General features: G+C 40.4%; 1 protein-coding gene across 10 annotated transcripts in view; it reads right to left on the bottom strand.

The window, feature by feature from the left end:
• FAM110B (family with sequence similarity 110 member B) overlaps positions 1–22,055 on the bottom strand; it is a 122,428-nt gene extending 100,373 nt beyond the window's left edge. For 4 of the 10 annotated variants that reach the window (XR_010883289.1, XM_067290479.1, XM_067290478.1 and 1 more), the window contains exons 1-2: positions 21,968–22,055; positions 5,403–5,469 (exon numbers count right to left, since the gene is read on the bottom strand). The gene's annotated coding sequence lies outside the window, so the exon portion shown is untranslated. Of the gene's footprint in view, positions 1–5,402; positions 5,470–16,505; positions 16,658–21,220; positions 21,555–21,584; positions 21,613–21,967 lie in introns of those variants that run through there. The other 6 variants (XM_067290476.1, XM_067290480.1, XM_067290481.1 and 3 more) reach the window with 5 other exon arrangements.
• Positions 22,056–25,302: the final 3,247 nt, after the last annotated feature.

Here is a 25,302-nt window from a genome sequence, read left to right as displayed (position 1 = left end):
AATTCACACTCCTTGAAGCAATGTTAAATACAGATCAATTCTCTAAAACCTTAAAGCCTGAAAGGACTATTGCAGATACAACTTCAACATGCCAATACAGATGGCAACTACCTACCTAATTCTTTTGTAAAATACAGCAGCTGTAGTTTATAAACAGCATATTTTAAAGAAGCCTCTTATCTTATGGAAAATGTTACAATCCCTTGGTAAGTTGTTCCATGATTAATTACTATAAATTTAGCTATCTTGGCTTTTGGTTCCAGGGTCACACACAAACTTAAAGGAAAACCAAAGGCTTCATAACCAGTTTTTCCTGACTTTTTTTGGAGCTCTAGTACAGTAGATTGCTGTAGCTGAAAGAGCCTAGAAAAATATTCTCCTGTTCTTTCAGTTTATATATTTGACAGCAGTTTGTATGTAGTCACTAAAAATACTGCAACAGGGACATGAGCCATTTCTGAAGGAATTAGATTTCACATTTCTGGGTGCCCCTTTGTGTACCCTATTTCCCCAACTACTTTGCTCTACATCCACAACACCCAAATAACAAGAGGGTGATAACTACTTATCACACACTACCAAAAATTACATTTTTCTGATTTTGTCATTCCTATATAGCAAGCTTCTTTGCTGCCACCAAGAAAAAACGTTGGGGTGCAAGGGTTAAGAAAGCGGTGGGAAAAAAACCTTCACAATATATTGTTGATAATACCTTCTATCCAGAGAGTACAGATACAAAAGTACACCCCATCCAGTAGTGAACTCCCAGTCCAAGGACAGGAACTCAGACATGCGAGTAGAGGTCAGCAGGAAAAAGAGGCAGCTATTTTTCTTTCACCTAATCTCTGGCTCAGCAAGTCACAGCAGAATAACAGCAGAAAGGGTCTTTGAAAGGAACTCAAAGACTTGTACTTTCACACGCGCTTGGGAAGGTCATGCCAGGTCCAGGCAGTCAAGCCGCAGCCTGCATGGAACAGGCTTATGAGAAAAGCTGCAAGTAAATAAATAGGTCAGTAACTGGCAAATAAGAGGAGCAGAAAAGCTAAACGAGTCTAAGGAAGAGATTTAATGCTTTAATATCTCCTAATGAATTAAAATCAGAGGCCTAGATTGGCAAGATTTTTTTTTTTTTTTTTGCTGACATGAATGTTTTCACAAACACACACACAAAAAAATAAATAAAAATAAAATCATTCAGGCCTGTGGCCAGAGCCTGTTTAGCAACTTAATGAAATCTGTTTTGGGTGGAATTTGATTACCTGCCTACAAGTCTCAGTCCTTATGGCCGAGACAACAAAAAGACAGCTTTTAATTCGTTTCCAGACTAAGTCTTCAGGGTTTTTTTCTAACCAAGACCTAGCAGCCAGGTCCAACTCACACTGCCCAGAAAAGTAGATTCATACACACAGAATAAACTTCTTGCCAAAAAAAAAAAAAGTCCGCTTTCTTACAGTTTAGAGCGAAACTCTTAAGAAACTATTTGCCTCAGACAACGTTAAGGAGAGAGGGGGAGTACACAGTCACTTCTCGGTTACCTGTGTGCAAATTAAGCTTGCCACAGCTGTGGGGCCCTCTGTGGGAAAAAGCACCGTATGAGTACGGCTTTGCTCCTTCTGGGACTGGGTTCAGGAGTGCTTTAACTGGTAGACAAGCTAATAAATCTCAAACCCCACACGGCTGCCTGCAGTCGCAGTTCAGGTCTCCCTAAACAGCGTTCGCAAAATTCATCAAGGCGCCGCAGCGCTCACATCACGAGCTCAGCACGACACCCCTGCAATTAAAGCCCTTCCCTAACCCGACGTCCCGGGAAACGCGGCTGAGAGAAACCTCCTGCCTCGGAGGAGCCGGTGCAGACTCGAAGGAGCTCTTCTGAAGCGTCTGGGTCCTCGGTTACGTGAGCGCATGCAAAACACTGGCAGCTTCCCAAATGACAAGAAAGATGAAAATTAGGACCAGCAAAAGTTATCTTTAAAGAGAAAATAAACATGGCAAAACAACTACCTCCTCTCCTTTCAACCCCCACCCTCCCAAGTATTTCTTGCTGAAGCTACAAGAGCTTCGACTCTCGGCTATCACTGCGGGCCTTCGCAGTCCTGCTCTTCCCAGCGAGCGGACCCGAACGCCCCCTTGCCAAGGGGCAAGACGTGATGGGAGCCGACGAGCACGAGGTCCCCGAGCGCCCGGCCAGGCCAACACACACACAAACCACCCCAGCCCTCAACGATAAAGCAGAACAAAAAAACACCGTACATCCGAGTTTCTGAAGGCGGTTATCACAAATACACTGGAGGAAGGTGACATTTTAAAAATGGTGATAGAAACAGCAAAGCTGCTGTGAATGCGTTAGGGCCATGGATTCCTCCCCCACCGATGGCTCTCGAGTCAGGAGGCTTTCTAGCCAGGGAGGATAGTTTTTGTTGAATAAAGCCTTAAGTTTTATTAATAAGACTGAAATCTCTTGACCTAGATTTTTTCCTAGCTTAAAAAAAAAAAAATCCATATACACACATAACAGCCTTTCCTCTACAAACACTAACATATTACACCCATCTTACTCCAAAGCACTTCAAAACAGATATTTCACAATGAAAACAAAAAAGGCTTTTCTTGCCCCTCCCTTACCCAGCTTTGTGTGAGAACATGAATACAGATATTTGATTAAAATAGAAACTTGAACTCCGGGTTGAACGTATTTACTTTTCAAAAGCATTTTACAATTTGATTTTCTTCTTGCCTGCTGTGATAATTGATGAAAACTACACAGGGATTAAAATGAGCACAGGTGCATGTCTACATGGTTCAAAGAGATTCGATCCCAAATGAAAACAACAAAAAACAGAAAAGCCCGAGTATTTTTAGTAATAGATTAACATAGCTTAACCAAACAAACCTAGATTATAACTCAGATTTTACAATAAAGACTTCATGTCACTGAAATTTAAAACCTCTATTTAATAATGTATCAGAAACTTTTCTGAGCAATACCTGATTTAAGCTGGTATTAACAGCCCTCAATATCATAAGTGTGTCAGAGTTGATCCAGAAAAAAAAAAAAAGCCACTAAAAGCAGTAAAGTATACTAAAATACAAGCAGGCATGTATAACAACAGACACTTGGCACTAAACCAACATTATTTTTAAATTTGTGAGAGGTAAAAGGAAAGCACATGAGCTGAGAATATTTTACTGCCAATATACAAATCTGTACAAAACCCATGTTTATTTTCTTTGCCAAATTTATACTGCTAGGGCTGGATCACAGCTTCCTTGCACCCATGAGGCCAGGAACTGTTTGAAAAGAAATGCATGATACAGCTAATCTTTATGCCAGCAAATCATACCTAATGCAAAAAGGTGAATTTTCCCCATTTTTCTGTCCCAGGCTCCTTCAACAAAGCTAACTAAGCACATCACTAATCCCAAATTTGTTGCAATACTTTGTTAAACAGGTTTAAGAGACAAAGATACACAAATCATATAGGATAAAGAATCTGTTCTGTGCTCACGGCTTATTGATGAGTTTCTATGAAAACTGAAAAAAATAGTATTCGTTCATATAGAAAACAATTAATTTGTCTCAAAAGCATGCCAATGAAATACTCTCCACTTACATAGGTATTTTCATACAACATCTATTTTCTTGAAATCTCAAACTACCTAAAATATTATTCCTATAACACAATCAAAAAAAATTTTAAGTAGAAGCCTGTATATTTTTTTTTAGGCCTCTGAATAATAGTAGTAGGAGATTACAAATGGATGGATGAGAGACAGAAGAATTCTCATCTCTTCCTCCCCCCACAAAGCAGGAAGTCAGCTCATTGCTCTATCAATGTGGGACACAAGAACTAAAGGCTTACCTTTTATTAAAGCTTCTCTTTAAATAGTAAAACTGGGGGAATGCTGATGACCATTTTACAGAAATACGTTAATGAAATTGTCAATATGTGAAGTTTTCTAAACTCTGTAACTAAACTTGCTCCATACACTTTCATGTATATGTTATGACATACATACATTTTTGCAGTATCCTTTACAGTGGGCACTATTACAAGCCCAAACTGACACAATCCCTTAGTCAAAGATGTTTTGACCCTTAGTTAACAAAACACAAAGCGTTCTGCTTCACTAAATCCAGATTTTCACACAACTCCTCAGAGACTTCATTAGGGCACCAATTCAAGTCTCACAAGAGACTGGGAAAGAAACTGAGAAATTACATTAGGACCTATACAGTACATTCATATTACTAAGTAAATAACGAAACCATAAAATACCTTATAATTTTAAAATGTCAAACATCTGCTATACTTCAGCTAGGAACAAACTATGCAAAAATTAACACACCATACCACGTGCACGCTTCTAGTAATTTTTTTTTCTTTGAAAAACATGATATCATTTGCCCTGGCTAAACAATTTAAAAATATTTCCTTTAAATTTCTTAGAACACCAAGAAATTAATTTTCCTTTTGCTTAAACCAGATTGTATGCTGTATCTAGATGATTATGTCTTAATTAGTTAGGTTAGATGGTTTAACTAGGTATCTAAATCCAAAACTTCTGAGGATAAACAAAAGGAACTGTGTAAAAAGGAAACAGTTTTTCTTCACCAAGTTTTTATCAACTGAACAGACTGAACAAATTTAGTTTAATATTTTTGTTCTGGCCAACATTGATTTTAGATGCTATTAATCTGTGCACAATCACATTTAAAAGTGTGGATCAGATAAAGTACACAGAGAGAACACTAAAAAAAACCCAGAGTGATGAAAGCATTTTTTCAGATATAAAATTCTGAAGGTCGGTTCAAACTCCAAGGAAAACAAAAAATGTATTTTCTATTATAGGATATCAGTCCGCACATAAGGAACTGTATATATTTACTGTAAAGTTAAAAATAACAAAACATAGACTAATAAAGCATTAACTGAAAAAAATAAGAGCTTTGAGATCTTAAACCATTTAGGTATCATAAAATAATCTCAATATGAAGTTACTATCATTCAGCTCTAATTAATAAATAGCCAATGCCTTTTACTCCATGAATTTGTATAGCACATGCCTAATTATGTGTGAGGAGCCCGAAAGAATAAGGCACAAGTCTTAATAGACTCACCACTATAACAGACATCAAAATACCATTTAACACAATCTCATTCAAATGTAGTGCATAGTAGAATTTTTGTTTGTTTTTGAGAGCAACAATAAATAAAAACATAGCCTTTAACGCACAGTTAGATAAACGGGAATAAGAACTGAAAGTTAATCTGCAGCAGGAAACCCAGGATTAGGACTGAAACTCGATTCTAATCCTTCTGTCCACAGAGGAAGTGATCACCGGTCAGCATGTGGTCTGTGTAGCGCACCTGCAATACGTAGGCAGGATTTAAAATACTTACAAAAAGATCGAGCTTTGTCTGAGAAAAGTTGTTTTTGGCTCAGAAGTGGAGTACTGTATCTGTCTTCCTGGAAAACAAACAATAACCACCTACTTTAGCTTGTCAGCAATTTTGCCAGAGCAATACCTGCATTTGACACATGTATATTCAACCCACCATTCTTGGGAATGAACTTGACAGTGAGGAAAAAAAGCTCAAGAAAAATCAAAAGCTGTTGTTGTGCAGATATTAAACAATTCAAGTTGATGCTGTCATACATATCACTATACGGTAAACTTTGCATTACATTTCCATAATTTCCTGGACTAATTCATGAAGTCTAAGCACTCAGTTTAAGATCTTCAAAAAACAGGGGACGGGAGGAGAAATTCATCAGAAACAAATGAATTCCCATAACAACAAAATAATCTTAAAAGACAGTTATCATTCATGTGATACAGCAAAATGACTAGGTGAAAGAGGAAAAAAGGTTCCTCTTTAAATACTATCTCCTTTTGCCTCTGGCAATCCTTTCTTATACTTTTATGCTGTGATATAAAGTTGTCACAGTAGGTACTGGTACACCAGGAAACTTCCAGCCCAACTTGGGACCTAAGGGATTACTTCCATCTCAAAATGGAAGCTCTTTTTGTATCACCTGGGCAGTTAAGTGAGCATCAGAAATTCAGAAGTCCAAGCTCAGCAGCTTTGAGAAGTCTCCATAGTTTGCTACTGAGATTGAAATTACTGGTTTCAGTCACATGCCATTTTCCTCATAAAAGTTCAAATACCAAAGCAGAAAGAATTATTTTGTTTACTTTTGGTGTTGCTTCTCTTAACACGGAATAGAATTTAAATTTGGCAAGATTTATCCGTAAAACGGGATTCAATTCCTAGTCCATCTGTAGCCAACACTGAGCCTAAACCCACAGTTTTGCACTGAGAAGTGCAAAAGTTTGCAGGCTATTTTCTCACCCTTCCCCCTTGAATGCACAACTCAAGCTAATTGCCATTGGGACTGTTTAATATCACTTCACATTTTATCCACTATGTATTTTTCTTGCCTAGAGTCAGCTGCAGTCCACAACAGATACGATATCACAGAAAGGGGGAGTACTTTCTTATCTGTTTCCATATACCATATGCATATTTGCTAGTTTCAAACGAAATTACATCAGGACCTGTAAAGTACATTCATATTACTAAGTATTTTACGGTGTTCATTATTATTTTAAAGCATCAAACATCTGCTATACTTCAGCTAGGAACAGACTGTCACAAACAAGTTACAAGCTCCTGAAACTGGCACTCACCACACTGACACCAAGAGACTCTTGGAGAAATAAAATAGCACTTCAGCTTGCAATCTGAAAACTTTTACATAATTAAGATACGAAAGTGAGGGAAAACAAAAATAAAAGCCACAAAACCTCAAAATCTCTTTTTGGAATAACCAAAAGTCTTTAAAAGATCTGACAATATCTGCAACCATTTTCCTACTTATAAGTCACCTCCTTAATTATGAGCTCAGTAAGAGGAGAAGCTCAGACAGCTGCTTTGTACATGCTAATTTTTAAATATCATAATATGCTGTTACTGACAATCAGATACTAATAGCTCATAGTTATTTAAAATTTCATGATAATTACATAACTTACCCCTTTTAACTAGTTTGTTTACTGTATTAAAGGCTAAACAGCTTTATCCTGTATAAAGCTGGGCTGAAAATGCAACAGAGCATGTTCACTGCAATTCTCAGTTTTTCCTTTGAAAAAGCAAACAAACTTATTACATTCTGTAAAGAGAAAAGTCTAAAGACTACCAAATTCATTCCTTCTCAAAGGCAGGCTCTGAAAAGATTTTACAAAAAAAGGATTTTATTCCTGGCTAAAATATGAACATTTGAGAATCACTACTTTTGAGCAAGGACTCACCCACTTAAAAGCAGAAGCATTTTATTTTTAAAAGCAGTGTGAAATTTCAGGGAAAAAAGTGTATTTTGTACTTCCTAATTTTTGGCAATTCTCCAGATAAGACAAAGTCTCAAAATAACCTCTTCCCCATATAACTGTTTTCTCATAGAAGTTGCCAAGTTATCTTATACCACCAGTGAGAATTTCTACAAGTAACTACTTCCAGACAAAGCAACTCAAAGTACAGACATTGAGTGAAAATTAAAAGCATTTGAGGTATTTTAGGAGATATCTGAGAGGGGGCCTAGGGAGAGGTACTAGGGAATACATTCCACAGAGTGCCCCACAGAGCTGTGCCTTGTCACCATTCTGTTCTGGACACATAAAAAGCCAAGGGGGGGGGGGGGAAGGGAAGTAGCTTAGGGCTCATATGCCACCTCTTCTATGTGCATTGCAGTAGATGAATTTGGGTTGATACCTGCCACTAAAGGTGATACTCCTACTGCAGCTAACAATCCTCAGAGGAGCACTGCTTCTCCTGTGGATGCGAATCACGTCCTGGAACCACTTTCCCAGATTGTGTCCAAACCAGGTGCAGAAAGGAAAAGCTCATCCAGAAAATTAAATCAGGTCCCTACAGAAACATTTAGGTTTTTTAAACAAAGAATATTGTATGTGTGTACACATGTGGACACCATTGAGTTAATGTCAAAAATACCAAGGGATGGGGAGGAGGATTCAATCTTTTGTCTCCAAGATGACTCAAGATCACTTGGAAACATCAATGTAATGTTTCTTGGATGTTAAGGTAACCCACGGTCAGTGGTGCAAGTCATAAATCCAGAGTTCCCCTTTCAACTCCTTTCCCTATCCCATGTATGCACACTTCCCTGAGAACTATTTCACTTGATGACCTCCCTGTGCTTTATGCAAAGGGATTTCTACTTTCTCTCTAACTATGATCTAAAATCTTGACTGTGACCTATAAAAGCTCCGCATGGCCTGACTCCTGGTATGTCAGCTGTAGCTCTCCTGTTGAGTGTCCTTAGTAGAACTAGAGGTAGGGGACTGCAAGGCTTCCTGGAAACACAACTAAAATCTGGGCTTATTCCCTCTTATTGACCTGACATGTCAGTTTGTGCAGTGTTATGCCCTATGCATTCTGTTCTTTATATGTGACTGCAGACAACTACTATCATTTTATTATTGTTATAGCTCAATCACAGACAGTAAAGAGAGGAGCTCTGGAAGTTTAAGCAGGACAGCACAAATCTGTGTGTGGGATAAACCCTTCATCTAGTTTCTCCAGCAGGTTTCTGACTGTGCCACGAGGTGCGCATAACAGCTGAACACGTTCTCCTGCAGAAGGTCTCTGCAGTAGGCCCTACAGTTGTTCTAGTCCAACCCAGGTGCCAGATATACCCCAGTCCCAGGGGTGAGGCAGACAAGGCTGAGCTCTGCTTGTGCCTATGTGAGATCCTGAGGGAAACTGGGACCTCCAGTGCAGGAGGGAACTGCACAACTTCCCAAGAGGCTGCTTCTTGTCAAGAGCATCAGGGAGCCCAACCACAAGGTGAACCCCACAATAAGGGCACATGAAACGCACATCCCGAAATCAAGACTGTAAAGAGAACTATGGAAAGACTCTGCCCCTGAGCACTAGCTCAGCCCCTGCCTCATTTCAAGATAGCTAAAAATGTGTCTTAACAAGCTGCATTTACAGCCATGACTGCAAAACAGACAACAGATCTCGACTATTCTAACAGCACTAATTTTACAGACATCAGTAAAATTATTGCATTGGGCACTAGTTCTCCCTCCTCCCCCTCCTTTTTTTCTTTTTTTTTTAATATATACATCCTGAAAGGCACTTCTATTATATAGGTCAAGTCCTAAACTGTTCATCTATATACATTAACATAAAGGTAAAGTTACTACAGACATCAAAAATGAAGCATAAATTGGCTAGTTTAAATGCAAGTCCTAGAGACTGCAAGCAGAGAGAATAATTTTAAGTCCTAACTAAAAAAAATGTTAAGACAAGAAGAGAAGACAGTGAGAATAACTCACAGTAAGAAACTAAGGGAAATCTTTTCTTGAGAAGATTTTTCCTTGCCACAAGTTACATTTTATGAGCAGACAACAGAATAAACCAGATGTCTTAATTTTACATCATTTTGCATTTGATATGTATTTAGGCTGAAGACCAATTACAGAATTCAAGAGAATTCAGATGAGTTTTAAAACATGTTTTCAATTATCTGAATAATACAGATTTCCATGAAGAACACATGCCTGTTCTTCTCAAGTCACAAAAACATTGGTTAAGGGTTACCGTGTAACCAGGAACAAACATGTGCGTTCTGTAATTTCTCAACAGGCAAAAGACGTTCTCCTATACTTCAAGCTCCCAAAGGCTGTGAAGCTGCGATCAAAGACATGATAATATCCAAAAAAGAAATAGGACTCTGGACAGCAACCCAGTGGGAAACTCCCTACTTTCTCAGAAGCCTTCAGAGGTACAGAGCACAGCAGCCAGAAGTAATCCAGCCATACCCTTAACACCATTAAGTGCTTCCTTACCATCCTTATCAACCTATGCCTCTATCTTACCCTTGGAGAACACTCACTAGAAGTTCTAGTGAGGTCTGTAGGGCAGCAACCACAAGACTTCTTACATTCACATTTATACTTGTATTAGTCGGCATGTCAAAGAGGTAGTCGATCACAGATAACAACTGTAAGAGCTGTGTGACTTGATAAACAGAACTAAGATTAAGTATATCTGTCAGAGGCTGCAACCTTTGCTATAAGAAAAAAGCAAGTTCTGGCATTGACTTCACAAAAATTTGAGCCTAATAAAAATCTGTACAACTCTGTATAATGCAAAACATTTTCAAATGAAGAAAAAATTTCATCCATATGACCGCTCTACTGGAGAGCAAGAGAATATTTTCTCCACCCCAGTATATCAGTTATTATAATAACACATAATAAAAATGTAATTAAACGGTTAGGCTATTTACAACAAAGCACAAGACTATTTTACTGCTTCTTCAGTTTAATACACTATGGTACAAATGACACTTCATTGAAGAGAAGGACCGCACTGGGATTGCTCATACTTTGCAGTCTGCTCCGATGCTCAAAACAGACTTAACTTTCAAATATTAGACAGCTTTCATAATTTGCACCAAGTTGGATTAAGTATTCCATAAAAACGAGTCACAGTGAATGAGAAACAGGTTTTGTTTCTCATTAGAAATTCAGCTTTAAATTACTAAGTGTTCTATGCATGGGAAAGAAATAGCAGAAAGACTGGAACCTCATAGCAGCTAACTTTGCATTAGACAGTATCTGTAGCACAACAATTGCCATATAATAGCACCACTCCTTCAGATAAGAACTTTATTCTACAATTGAAGTGTTTGCTAAATAGCTCTGAAATGAAAATAATAGTGTATTTATACACTTCAGTACTGTGAAAGACAATAGGGAACACCAGATAATTGACTCAAAACAGACAGAATTCATGTGAATATGCAAACTGTCTCCTTGTCCTCCTGTCCAAGTTATACTGCAATTCTTTAACGCTCGAACAGTAGCAACAGATGACATGCCACCACTCTGCAGCACTGCAGTTCTAACTGTGTGTACTCCTAAACCACAGCAAAATGAATAGGTGCAAATACTAATGCGGCATTTTTGAGACCAGCCTTAGACCCCAGTCCTGTCCTCCCTGCCCCCAACCCACCCCAGCTAGAGCATCTACCAGGAAAGTTTGAGGAAAAGGTTTCAGCCCCACAGCAAAATTGGACAAAGGGCAGTGGGAGAGCAAGTATGGGTCTATGGGTGCAAGTAGCTCTTCCACTTCATTACCTCATTGATCCCCTCTGACCAAAACATATAACAATATCGCAATACTCTGTAGTAACATAAGCCTACTGTCATTAGTAGTATTATTTGATTAGTATTGACCATAACAATAGCACAGGACACAAATATCCCTCTGTACTCTCCAGCTTAGCAGCGCAGCTCACCTAATGCAGTAAAATATGTGTAAGGTTCAGCAGGGGGATCTGATTTCAAATTGGTACAGTGCACATTTTTAGAAGTTTTCTCAGCAACACTCGTCCAGAAATTAGAAAGCAAGTTAGTTGATTGCAACAGTACAAATAGCATCATTTAATACCTTCACAGCAGTCCTCGGATAATGGAAGATCAGGGAGTGAAATGCCATCTTTTATTATGCCAAACATAACTGGGGGACAGGGCCTCTTCCTACACAACTTGCCTCCTGCATTTTAGGCCAAGTGATGAAAACATCACTGCTGTTTAGCCCACAAAGCATGAGTTAATTCAGTTTCTATCTCTCCAAAGCCTATAATTCTCTGGCCTAGTCTTCACGAAGAACACTTAAAATGGGTGAAATATGAGGTGAATGTTCATATAACCATCTCCACGCATGCCTCTGAGTGGATTCCTCAGGTAAGGATGCTACTTCAGAAGGCACTATTCCCCTCCTGGCTTCCAGAAAGGCTAGCAGATGTGCCTGTAAAAATCAGGATATAAAAATAAGGCAGGGAAGCAATGCGTGTATTCACCACTGCACTATGGTCAAGCCAATCTTGATGACACAGCTGTTCCATGAGTGTACAATATCAAAATTATAGCAGTTACACAGCTTGTGAATACATGGAACCTATTTAACGCTGTAAATTTTCACACAGTGTGCGCTTTGGGACAGAATGAAGAGAGAGGCAATGGAGAGCATCAACAGGAAGATTTTTAAGCGAAGTCCAAGAACTGCCTGAGACCTGAAGAGATGCTGTGAGATGCCACTCGATCTCTGGGAGGCCACTGATATACGCCCATATTTTGAATTCTCCATATAATGCATACAAAAGCATCCTCTAGGACTGTCCTATACCATGGTTGCAGTTCAGCATCTAATTTCCTACTCCACAGGAAACAAGCCAGACACCTCCTGCCCTTGGAGGGGGGGGGGGGAGGGGCTGCTTATTTCTTCCATTCATGTTAGGCACCTACTTGGATGGTTTTCCACCCCCCAATCCCTCCAGTCCATGTAACAATACAGGTAACAACTCAAAGCCACTGCTACATTTTCTAACACAACTTTGCATTTTTGTCATATTTTGGAGAAAGTATGCTGCAATAATCTCATATCTGCCCAACATTCCTTTTCTTAAGTATTTTTCTGGATAAAACCTATGCAAACAAATTAGCAGGGAGATATTTCACATAGTTCTTGGTCTTTATGGTTCTTTCCCTCACTTATTGTTTCCTGTCAGTTGCCAGCTTCCTAGATCAGTACAGGGTAATTCACACATCTGCCCACTGCAGCAGCTGTCTTTTGAAAATTATGATGGCTGGATGCACAGCTGGAGCCACAGCATCAGAACAGCTCAAAGATCGAGAACCAAGAGAACAAATGGTTTAAAAAAAAAAAAAAAAAAAAACAGAAGGGCCAAAAGAGAATATTCCATTTTCCCATCTTGCAGAGCTTTGAAAAAATCCCTTTTAAAGTTGCACTCACAACAGTGGCAATCCAAAGAAGCTCCAAGGAAGGTAACACAGCAAGTTTTTGCCCCAAGTGCTATTAATTTTGCATCTGCCAAGTGAAAACCATATGTCTATTTGCGTGTATTTCTGCAATTGCACTTTTTCATTCATTAAGATGAGAAATTGCTTCTTTTATGCAATCTAGTACTATTCAGATAGTAAAACATTGTGATGTCTGTTAGCAGGCTTGCTGTTTTTGGCTTTAAAGAACTTTGTCTCTTCCTGTGAGAGGAAAGCTTTTCCCAAAGGATTTAAGTGATTTCATAAAACAAATGTAAAAACAAAGACACTTTTGTTTAAGGACTGAAGGTTTTGTTTTGCTTTAAGGGGGATGGAGAGGGAAGGAAGAGAAAAAGGACACTGATCATCCTCCAATTAAAGAGGAAAAAAATATATATATATGTCTTCTTAAAAAAGAAGCTTTGATAGCACAAGCTTGTCATAATAAATAGGCCATCAACGATAAAGAAGACTTTTTCCAAACATGAATTTTGTTCATTACAATTGCAAGTAAGCAAGTAAACATCTCAAATCATTATAGCAAAAAGAAAGAAAAACATTTTCTCTGAATTTGAGTGCTTACATTGTACATTTCTATGTGCTCCATTTCATTAGAGTCAGTTTCTCTTTTAATTCACAGTCTGCCAAACAAAATAGAATTTTCTTTTTTTTTTAATTGAAATTTGTGACTCTAAATATACAAAGGATTTTAGAGATCCACTTCAACTATAACCTCTGAAGCTTAGCCTAATATGCATCATTTCATTTGCAGAAATATGGGAGTATAACACAGGGTGAGGGGACAAAGCTTGTGTTGAAGCCTTGCAAGAAATCTAAGCAAGCAGACCTTCATGCCTGTAAGTGTCCCCAAAGATTTATACTAATGCACTGTAGAAACCTCATGTATTAAGATTGCATATTCAAAACACAGAATTGGGATTCCAGTTTCTCCCTAGTAGATATCAGTTAATTATTCTTATTTGTTAGTAAATTCCTACATACTGTATCAAGTTTTATCACGGAGAGGTCTGACAACCACAAGCGATCTTCAGCTGGAAAACAATTTCTGTCCAACAACTGGAGAACAAGTAATCCATAAATTTCTGTTCACATTATCTACCACTTAAGCTCGTGAGGTTGTCACTCACCACAGCTATTCAACATCCAAAACTGACACACTGGGAAAACTCAACAGCAATATACTTCAGTATTTTCACATCTCAGAAAGGCAAAATAACATAGATAAGAATTTTGCAATTAAATACAACGCAAGGGAAATTATCAAGTTTTAACTACTCATATCTGCATGACTAGTTCATAAATGCTAATATTAAATTTGAACTTTTCTAACTGTAGTTTTGAAGCAGTATGTGCACACGTATAGTGACAAGATGTTCTTAATTATGAGATTAAAAAACAGGTCTAAAATGGCTGGGGGTGGACAGGAGGAATAATAATAGTCTGTCATATAGGTCACATACATTTTTAAGGTAATGATGATAAAACGTACATTCTCATTTGGAAGAGTTCTCTATTACAACCATTACTTACAATGATTCTCCTACAACTACATTTCAGCTGCATATATAAGTGAGAAAGTATTTCACTCGTAACGGTCCACTGAACTCCCAGATGGGAGCATGCACAGATAACTCCTCAGAGAGAGACAACAACGTACAAAGGCCATTACAAATCCAAAGACCTGGGTCCACTCATGTATTTGTGTAGTTATTTAAGATAGACTTGTCTAATACTATGTTGAGGTACTGGACAAAAAGGAGGAAAAAAAAAAGAAAAAAAGAAATTAGATATTCCTACCAATGGTTCTTTCACAAGAGAAGGAGAGCCTTGAAGTTGCTATTTGAAACTAAAAAATACCATGTGGAACTGAACACTGGAAGGCTGCAGAACAACCTTCCTTTTCCCTTTCTTCTTCCCACAATTATTCTCCTTCCCTTTGCTTTGTGTTTGGGGAGGGGGAAAAAAACAAAACAAAACAAAACACACCACAAAATTTACAGATACTCATGCCTAAAAGGTTCTCCTGAAGTTTAGCGAGAGATATTGCTTTGTTCCTTCCCCACTATAACCTTCTCTTCATTCAAATCATGTTTTTAATAGTGCAGCCCCAACCCAGTTAATAGATATCCCACAGTTACATCACAGTGATGAATAAAACATGAACTTTCCAATTTAATTTGAATGCAAGTTAATGGGCATACTGAGTTCAAGTGTAATATAAGCATTTCTCCTTCATTTCCCTATTCACCAGTTTGTTCATTCACAGTCTTTCCGTAATTTGTTTTCTCAATCACATTTTCGCTCTTCTATTCTTCCACTTCTGGACATTCTGGGTTTCACCTCCTTCTCTTAAACCACTTTCTCCTCACTCCAACCCCATTTCTCTACTTCCCAGTCTATGCTTACCATGAACAAACACAGTTCCTTGACCTATTAGCTACAAGAATAAGGATACTCCTTTCCACTTGCTTGAGCTGCAGACAATACTGGATGCTGTTATCTTCCCTAACCAATAAAGGCTTAAAACATTTCCTTCCATTTCTTAATGCAGGCTTTTCCAAGACCTCAAATTGTAACAGGAAATTATTAGAGTGATTCTGTTTTTAAAGAACACAACTATGCACCAAGAGATGTGCTCTGCTCTGATTTGCTAGAGACTGGTTGATTTTAGGTTGAAACTCTCTTTTATACATCTGAAATAATAACCTATCCACCTTATCCGTTAATATTTGGAACTGAAAAACTGTCAAATGAAGGAAGCTATAAAATGCAAAGCATACCCCTAGTCTCATCTTCTTTAATGATACACCCAACACTCATAAAAGAGCGACAGGAGCAAATGAAAGTCACAATAAGGGAATAGCCTAATAATACATGCTAAGAGTTACAAGACAATCAATTCAATTTTCCCAGGAACTGTTAAATTATTCTTTTGATGGCTCAACCCAAACTCTTCACATTTATTTCCTGTGGGGGATGCAGACACTTTTTTCTAAAGCAGTATGCATTTAAGCCAAACATTAAAATTCCAAACTATCAAATTTTAGGTAAACTATGCTAGAAAGGAGTTTGCAACTGCATTTTTTAAGGAAATTATGCATCTTCCTCCCATCTTCTAAATTAAAAACAAACAGACATAAAGCAATGTCAAGACACTGATCTTGCTTTGATATAAAAAATAAGATGCTTCAAGTGTGTTTGTAACAATTCCTCTAAAAAACAATTCCTCTAAAAAACTTGTCCACAAAATGACACACAAAGTTCAACTTGAAACTTCCAAAAGTTTGACAGTGCACACAAAGCCCAGCCATATGAGAGCTGAGTTCATAAATGGGCAGACCTTAGCAGAGACAAACACACTGGCAGAGATCAAATTAAGTCAACATAGCAAAGCCTTCAAGCCATATACACCTTTATTATGTTTTCAATGAAGCACACAGCTCTTGGCCATACGGCCAAAGACGCCTTCAGAGTTACTGGAGAAGGTATGTAACAAGCATCTGAACTGGCATATCTGACACTAGCCTCAATTTCTTCTCTGTGGGTAGGTCACGTTAGCCTTTCTATAGCTCAGGGCCAAAGCCAAGCCCTGGGGCGGGGACTACACCTGATGAATGAAGCAGTAGATCTCTTCAGCAGGACTGCATTTCGCCTACTATGGAAGGCTCTGCCTCAAGTCCCTTCCCAGGTGCAATCTTCCCCTTCATATTCCCAGGATCATGTTCTTCTCAACAAGAAATACAGCCAGCTCTCAAAGCACTTTTGAAAAAAAAAAAAAAAAAAAAGCATGAAATTAGATAGAGGACAGACAGATATGGGCACACACACTCAGTAAGAGAGCATAATCCTGTTATTTATTTATGTGTTCAGGTCAGCCATCCTGACCTCCAGCCTGCATTTCACTTAGGCATTTTCTGTCCCACATATATTAATTTGTGGTTATCTTTAATATTTTATGATTTATAGTTGAGTCCACTTCATTATACATTAAAAAAAAAAGAAAAAAGCAGCAGCTACTAATGCCATAGACAGGAGTGTTACTTGCTATAAATTCCATTCGCATCACGCAATTGGACAACACATACCTCAAACAACAAGCATTTCTGCTTCTCAATTCTCCTTCACAGAAGTGTTTTCTATTTCTGTTGAACAGCAGTCAGGATAGAAACAATGAAGTTATGGTAGCCTGAGCTACCTGAATTGCATATTTCCTTACTTTCATAGTCACACACACACAAACTGGGACTTAAGAAAAGTACAGCTAGGAGTGCACTCAAAATCTAATAGTTAGGAAACTCATTCTCATTTCCAGCGTACATGTATTCCGACATTCAAAGTCATCCAGATATCCTCCTTTTTATCTAGTTTTTAATCCAAAATTAGAGATGAGCCTTAAGCTTGTGACCCTTCCTCTTCTTTAGGAATTCACCTCAGGCAATTTATAAGCAGCTGATATCTTCCTTCTCAGCCTTTGCTAAGCTACAAAGGCCATGATGTTTTAGTCTCTTGTCTAAACCCAGACTGTTTATGCCCTGTCATCTTTGCAACCTGGATGTCTCTGTATTCTTCCATGAGATTCAGTCTTTTCCATACACAAGTGACCAGAACTGCATACAGTATTTCACATGAAGTGCCTCTAATGCCTTGTGTATTAAGAGTAACTTGCCTGTCTCCACTGAAGAGATCTCATTGAGGATCACCTTACCTTTATTTCACACCCACCATGAAACAGTCATTCCCCCATTTGACTATGGCATTCAGGCCTTTTCCTCCTGCCCTGTTTTAAGGGATGACCTGCCAACTAATAGCAGAGGTGTTCTTAATAAACACTCAGCAGATGACTTTGCTTTTAGAGCTATTTTACTTCCTGTCATTCCTATTGCTTCAGGCATCAGGGACATCCAATTCTTCCTGTGCAATAACCCAATCCTTCTCAGTGCTGACATCGTTTCCTAACTTTGTGTCATCCTTAGCATGGTTTTATCAAGCCAATATTACAAAGGAAAAAAAAACCAACAAAAAAAAACAGATCTCCAGCTATATCTATCCAGAGTAATAATTCCTTTAGCAATACAGTCAAACAACAATTTCCTCTTTAAGCTGTTCTCCTAAGCTACTTTACCACTCTTTAGCCAACTCCCGTATTTCCAATTGAGTTATTTTCAGCGTAGCACCACAGTATACATATATTTAACAGAAGTAGTTTACTCTGTTCCTTTGTCTAGAAAATTTGGTATTTTATCCAATAACAATATGACTTTAGACTTCTATGACCTAATCTTGGCAAATCCACACAGTATTTTATCCTGTTTTCCACTTATCTTTGTATATTTAATTACTTCTTCCATTCCCAACTTGTTCTAAATCCATGAATACTATTAAGATCAGACTAAAAAGTATGAATGGATTTCATCCTCTTCCCCTTTTTAAAATAAAGGGAAGTATACTTCTTTGGCTATATTGCAATCGCATCACTATATCTAACTTGGCAGATAATAAACAACCCTTTTTACCTGACTAATGTTCTGTGCCAGCTCTTTCAGAGTCCTAAGACAGAGACTCTTTGCTTCCTCAGTTTGACTGTATTAAGTCTGGAAGCAGATGCAAGATACTTACTTCGGTAGTTTCCATTTGTTATTCTTTCACCCACATTCAAATCCTCATCCCCACTGAAAACTAGTTATAACTGGGTAATTTTGGAGGAGTCAAAGCCACACATCCTCAACACATCACAGTCAGCTTCTCTTTTCTTCTTTTTATTTTTTCTCCTCCTGTTTCATCTTAAATTTCTTCGTGTGCTAGGTTTTGACAAATCCACGTTATCCCTGCAGTTTCTGCTGTCTGATGATCGATCCCCTCCTTCACTTCATTCCTTACGGGTTTTCAGCTAACTCACAGTATCTTTTTCTTGTGGCATGGTCTGCATCTTCCCACTTCACAAGTTTTTCCTCCTGCTTAAAGTGCAATTTCCAAGCAGATGTCGTACCTTTCATTTAAGACATCCCAAACTTAAAGAAAAAAAACAAAACAAAAAATCTAACATCTATGGGTCTTCAGTCCAGTGGACTTCACAAACTAGTTCCTCTAATTCCTCAAAACTTGTCCTTCTGAAGTAAAACTTCCTTGAAATGAAAGCCCTTTGTAGCAGACATTTTTGCTTATCTGTCAATTTAATTTAAAAATGAATCAGCTTGTGGCTAATCAACACATGTGCCTAAGGTCTTGTGGAACAGAATCCTAATCTAGCAATGGAAAGCAAGATCCAGTGTCAGTCACGGAGAGACCAGAGACATTCCTTAATCAGAGTTCAAAGATATGCTGTCTAATTCTGTGCAGGCTGTAAATACAAGCCTCAGTCACTATGCATTCCATTACAATTAATGGCTAAAAATCTATTCTATGATATTTCAGCATACTGATTTCCAATCTAATCATGCCACTGCTTGGAAACATACCTATGAAAGCACATTTGAAAGAGTCTTCCTTTTGTTTGCTAGCATAATCTCTCAAATACACTTTTGGAATTTTGAGCAACCAAAACACCTTTACCTAGGTATGTTTTATAATAAGTGTAGTTATTCTTTGAATCAATCAACTAGTTTCTGCCTCATTAAATAAGCATTAGCTCTCCAAAGTTTGGAGAGGAACATGAGCTTTCAACAAAAAACAACCTCATGTTCACTGCAAGACTGTGCCCTTACTAAGCATCCCCAGCAGCAACCTGAGATCTGACACTTCCAGCATGTCACGAGACCACAAGGAAAATATGGAGTGCACTGATGGCCAAGTACTAAAGTAGGACACGAAGTACCATTTTGGCAAGGTGACAGTGAATGATCTCTGTATGATCCTGCAAAACACTGTTTACTTCTTAGCTTTAAGTTATGATACAATTTTCTTTATGCAGATGTACTGTGGATTGCATGAGGGCAGTTTAGGCCTTCTTTACAAGAGAGAGGTTATATCAGCAAATTCAATCTCTTGCAACACTGCAGTAAGTTGCATTAAAAAAAGCGTATTACTGGTATATCTGCATCTACACAAAGGAGCTGCGAGGAGGAGAGTGCAGCACCTGCCTGCTATCTCCTGCCCAAAGAGGTCAAAACCCACAAAGAGGAAACTCAATATAGACACATGAAATATCAACAAAGGTGGTAAACTACCACGTAATATGGAGCCCTTGCCAAGGAACACAGCTCTGCCCTATGTCCCCAAGGTACACCACAGTACACTTTGAAGGCCCACTGGTGATGTCTGTGCCCACCTCCCTTGGCCACAGTCAGCAGTAGGCACGTCTTCCCAGCAGGCACACGACACCACTGGTGCCTTCTACTTTCATGGCCAGTCTCATTAGCTCAAGCCAAGCATTTACAGAAACAGGGCTTTATTCAGCCATTCTCCAAACAAAAGATGACAGCACCGAAAACTTTGCAAGCTTCAGGAAAAGCTATTCATTGTATTAGTCAGACACAAATACATAACATGGCACTTTACTCTGAAAGTGTTTACAGTTGTTTTATTTTGTTAGTTCTAGGCCAGTTTACAGTACAAGTGTGTGGTATGGATTACACTGACCCTTTTACAGCTCCAAGCATTTTTTTAAATAATTAGGACACAACATTAGACAAGCCAAGCTGTACACCCACCGGGTACCACACACACCAAGAATGACAATTGGGCTTCACAGACAGAACCAAGAATAAGTTGTTTGAGAAAACATTGTTCTTATGGCATATAAGTATGAATGTGTAATAAATTATAAATGCCAATTCTGTCCCAATACTATATTAAATCAATATAAGCATTTTACAGAAGAGGGAAGTTGAACTGAAGTGACCTTTGCAAAATCACCCAGAAAATTAGTGGCAGACTGACAGACAAAATGAGTATTCAGAACTAAATGATAAGAAGTTCTATATTAGAGTTACACATTTTCTTCCTGCCTACAAAACACAATACCTTTGTCATTTTAAGCACAAAGGAGATGTTTCCTTCTGCCTTAAATATCCAAATATAACAACTGCAGACTCTAAATAAAAGCAATAGGAGGGATCAACATGCAAGTTACCCATGAATACAGATACAGTAAGTTAATACTATGATGGCACAGGAGAAGTTAATTCACCAATGCCAGCTCTTTCAAAGTTTTAACCTTCCCCTCTGTCCTGTGAACTCCCATGTATATTGGAACCTAGGACACATGAATACATATAGTATTGTACAACTAAGCAATTTCATTGCTTTCCCTTCATTGAGAGATTCATCACAGCCCTGTCTGAACAAGGGAAGAGGGAGGGGAAAGTAAATAAATAAATAACCAACCTTTTGGGTAAGTCTTCCCTCATGTAAAGTTTTCTTTAGGTCAGATTATCACTTTGAAACTAAAGCGCCTGGCAGCCCAGCCGCAGCCAGGCCCGATTTCCCGCAGCGTAGTGACAGATGTGCAGCGGAGCCCGAGCCTGACCCGGCAGAAGCAGCCATGTGCTCTGCCCCGCAGCTCGGGGAGAGGGCATCGACGGGAGGAAGTGCACGCTTCTCATCGGCTCAGGAAAATAACTCCGAGCAGCTAAATAGCTATTACTTTCAGCTTCTTTCTCCGGGGCCTTATGTTTTCCCCTGACGTTCAGGGGGGATTTCGGAGCAGCCAGCCCGCCCCACCAGGGACCGACCGCGGAGCTGCCCTCACCTTGGGGATCTCCTGCAGCAGGAGCCACCTTTCCGAGGTTGAGAAGTAATAGGAGCCGGCTCCGTTTTCACGCCCACAGCTACGCGGGCCCCGGCGCGGCCCCGAGGCGCCCACCGCGGCCGCCCAGCGCGCCCCCGCCGCGGCAGCAGCAGCGCCGCCGCCCGCTCCCCGCGCAGGTGGGCGCCCGGCGCGGCTCCCCGCGCAGCGCCCGCGGCCCGCCGCGCTCCCCCGCCCCGCGCTCCCGGCCCCTTCCCGGGCAGCTCCCGCCCCGCCGCTCCCCGCGGCGGCGGGGGGATGCGGCGCCACACCGGGAGGCGGGCGGGGGGGGTCGCTGCGGGACGGCGCCGCGCCGCGCCCAGCCCGGGCCCCGCCGCCGCCCTTACCGTCCTCGCCAGCCCGGCGCGGGAGCCGCTCGCAGCGCAGCGAGGCGAAGCCGCGGGGAGCCGGGGCCGAGAAAGCCGCCGCCGCCGCCGCCGCCGGAGGAGGAGGAGGAGCAGGCGGAGGAGGCGGAGGCTCGGCGGCGGAGGGAGGAGACCCGGGGGCGGGGGCAGCCGTGCGGCTGGCAGCCGCCCGCCGCGCAGCCGGCGCTCCCTCCCGGCACGCCGCCGCGGTGGGCGTGGGGGCCGCGCAGCGCTGCGGTGCGCTGCGCTGCGCCGCGCCGCCCCCGCCGGGCCCGAGCTGGCCGCGAGCCGCTGCGCGCCCCTCCCGCGCCCGCCGCCCGCAGAAGCGAGCTGCCTTTGTTGGGGAGGCGCGAGCCCGGGAGGGAGAGAGCGGCATGGCTGCTGCGCGCAGCGCGCTTTCGCCTCGCCTCGCCGAGGCTGTGCCGACGGCCCTGAGAAACACGAGCGGGCTCCGCTGAAGTTGATTAGGATCTGTCATGAAAACCTCGTTCGCCTGCGCCAAACGCTGCTCCGGATCCAGCGCTGAAGTCAGCCTACACGCACCGTCTCAGGTGCCTGTTTATGCCTGAGGAGGTGACTGCTGACTCCTCTGTTTAATTAAGTTTTTTTTATTGCGGAGGGTAGAAGAGAGTGTGAAGACTGGTTTCTTAGCATTCCTCACTTTGCAGCAACCAGAACTATAAAGAATGAATTTCAGATCCAGCTTTATCCCATGGTCTGCGTTAGTTCATGTGTTTTCTTTCACGCATTGCCGCTCATTTGCTTGGTGATTTACACACCCAGTGCCTGCTGATTGCTTGAAATACCATTTTTTTGCAAACACGTCTTTTCAGTGTGCCATTGTCCTTTCTATAAACATCCTCCATCCTCCCCCTCCCTGATTTCAGCTCTGCAATCCTGGTACTCAAGTCAACACTTGCTTACCCTTCACACCAGTTATGATAGCAGAAGGGGGAGGAATTCCCTATGTTCTTGCTTAGTAAAGATGGCCTGTCTTAGCCAAAAGAGTCCCTGGTCAAAACAGAGCCTTAACAATATTTTAATTCCAGCTCACTATGCAAACATTTTTAAAAGCTAGATATGCGTACAGCCCCTCTGTTGTGTCCTTGCTGATGAAACAAAAGCTATCAAGCTGTTTCTTACACTACTAACTGGTAACTTTTTCACTCCCATGCATCACATGAGGGATAGCTTTATTAAATTATGCCACACTGTGCAGCTGCTGCATCTGAGAAGAAGCGTGGAATAATACAGTTAATGTCTCACCTTTTAATTTTAATATAGCTATTAAAATGTGATCTTCAGTCTTACCATCACAATCAATGACAACTTAGCTACTGTCTCAGACAGATGACCAACTCATTAAAACAGTGACTAGAGACCTCCCAGCTGCTCAGCAAAATAAAGATCTTAGCTGATCATGAACATCTATGGACTTCATCATATTCCAAATCCTTTTAGTAAAAGCCAGCACCCTGGCCACAGGACAACATTTGGGGGGCATGTTAAATCATTATTCTTCTACACAGGCCTTTGCATTTTGAAATGCAGCATCCCAACTGGCTCTTGATTTACAAATAATATCTAAGGTGAGAATCTGATTCCATAAACATGCACATACCTGATTAATCTCATCTACTTTAACAAGACTCAATAGGAGTAAAATAAAGCCTGTGCATAAGGAGTTGAACTGTCTGGAGCTAAACTAAGAACCTTTGGAGATAAACAGAAAATTACCCAGTTCCAGTCTTATTCTTTTTTACACTTACCTAAGAACAAGTAATTGTAAAAGGGATTAATCTTGTAAAATCCTGTAAAATATTTTGCAGTTTTCAAAAGTTGATGAGCTACAAAATTAAAACCCAGATACTGATCATAACTGCCAACTTTTTTTTTTTCAGAGTTCCCCTGAGCAAAACACACATCCTAAATCCATATTCTTGCAAGAGAGCCCAAGAATATAGTATTTGTAGTTCTAATCAGCAGGTTTACTCAGAAACATCTGACACTATTTAAAATAAAATTGTATTAATTAGCACAGGTTCTCAAGGTCATGTTCTAATGCAGCACAATGCACTGGTGAAGACAAGCTCTGTCCACCCCAAATGATGCGTTACTATTGCTCACACTGTTTGAATCTGCCATCAATAGTGAATCTCCATCTCACATCTACTTCTAAGCCTAAAGCCTACTTGCTTGCATTAAAAGAGAATTTCAGCTGTATTTTGACATTCAATATGACATTTGCAAAGAAGCAAGTCGTGAATCTGTCCTGCTTGTGTAAACTTATGTATAATGATCAAAACGCATTTCAAAATTCAGACTCATGCCTGAATCACATAGCAGTTGTACTGAATTAACCATGGTAACTGAAGTACTGACTGTTGCAGCTTTCCACCCTGCCCGTCTGCTGGGATGGGGATGAATAGTAAGATGCATTTACTCTCGAGTCCCTTCAGTCTACAGCCCAGGAGGTGTGAACTGGAATCAGCAGCAGCTGGAATTAATGTGCCAAGCTGTAACCTGCAGCAACTACACTGACAACAAGCAGTTTAGTATACTCTTCAGTTAAGTCCACAAGCGAGAAGTAAATGTGATTTTCTGATAGGCAGCCTGTTCTGCCTACTCATGCCACCTCAGCTACACCTGCCAAGATAGGGGTGAGATGGCTGGCTGGAGAAAATAACTGCTTTGGCCATTGCAGCTGACTCTGCCCATGACTGTGCATCATCTAGCTGCATGTACACTAAACAAATCTTTCTGACCCGTATTTCACCAAAAAAGATTGAGTTTTCCTTTCCAGCTCCCCAAATGCCCAGCTGCTCTGACAAACAAGATGGTGCAGGACTCTGTAGTCTCGCTGGAGCACCTGCATTTGAACACAGGGCAGTATTTTTTCCCTTAATAAGCTCTGATTTCTGTAGGAAAGTTGCATACTCTGTGAGCAATGTGTTATTAAGGGGCTGTTAATGCTGCAAGTATTTGGTGTGCTGGGAAAAAGTGTTTTTCCAGTATTGTCTGAACTGTGAGGCTAATGGCAGAGGAGAGCTTGGAGAGTTACACTGGCTCTCAAGTGCTATCATGTTGAAACCAGAAACGAGCCAGTGACCGTCTTCACCGCTCCCTGAAGTTCTCAGCTCTACGTAAGAGGACTCCCAGTTGTCTTCTCTCAATCACTGCATTCTCCTCAGCAGCTTGAATTTGACTATATTTAAGATCCAGCACAGGACATTAGTTTAGTTCTTCTCCACTATCACTTTGGGCCTTATATATGAGATTAAAGCTGCGTTGACTTTCCAGTGTCAGAAGCTGTGTAG

Source organism: Apteryx mantelli, chromosome 2 (assembly GCF_036417845.1).
Source record: "Apteryx mantelli isolate bAptMan1 chromosome 2, bAptMan1.hap1, whole genome shotgun sequence".
Classification (NCBI taxonomy): domain Eukaryota; kingdom Metazoa; phylum Chordata; class Aves; order Apterygiformes; family Apterygidae; genus Apteryx; species Apteryx mantelli.
This window is presented reverse-complemented; position numbering and strand designations above follow the sequence as displayed.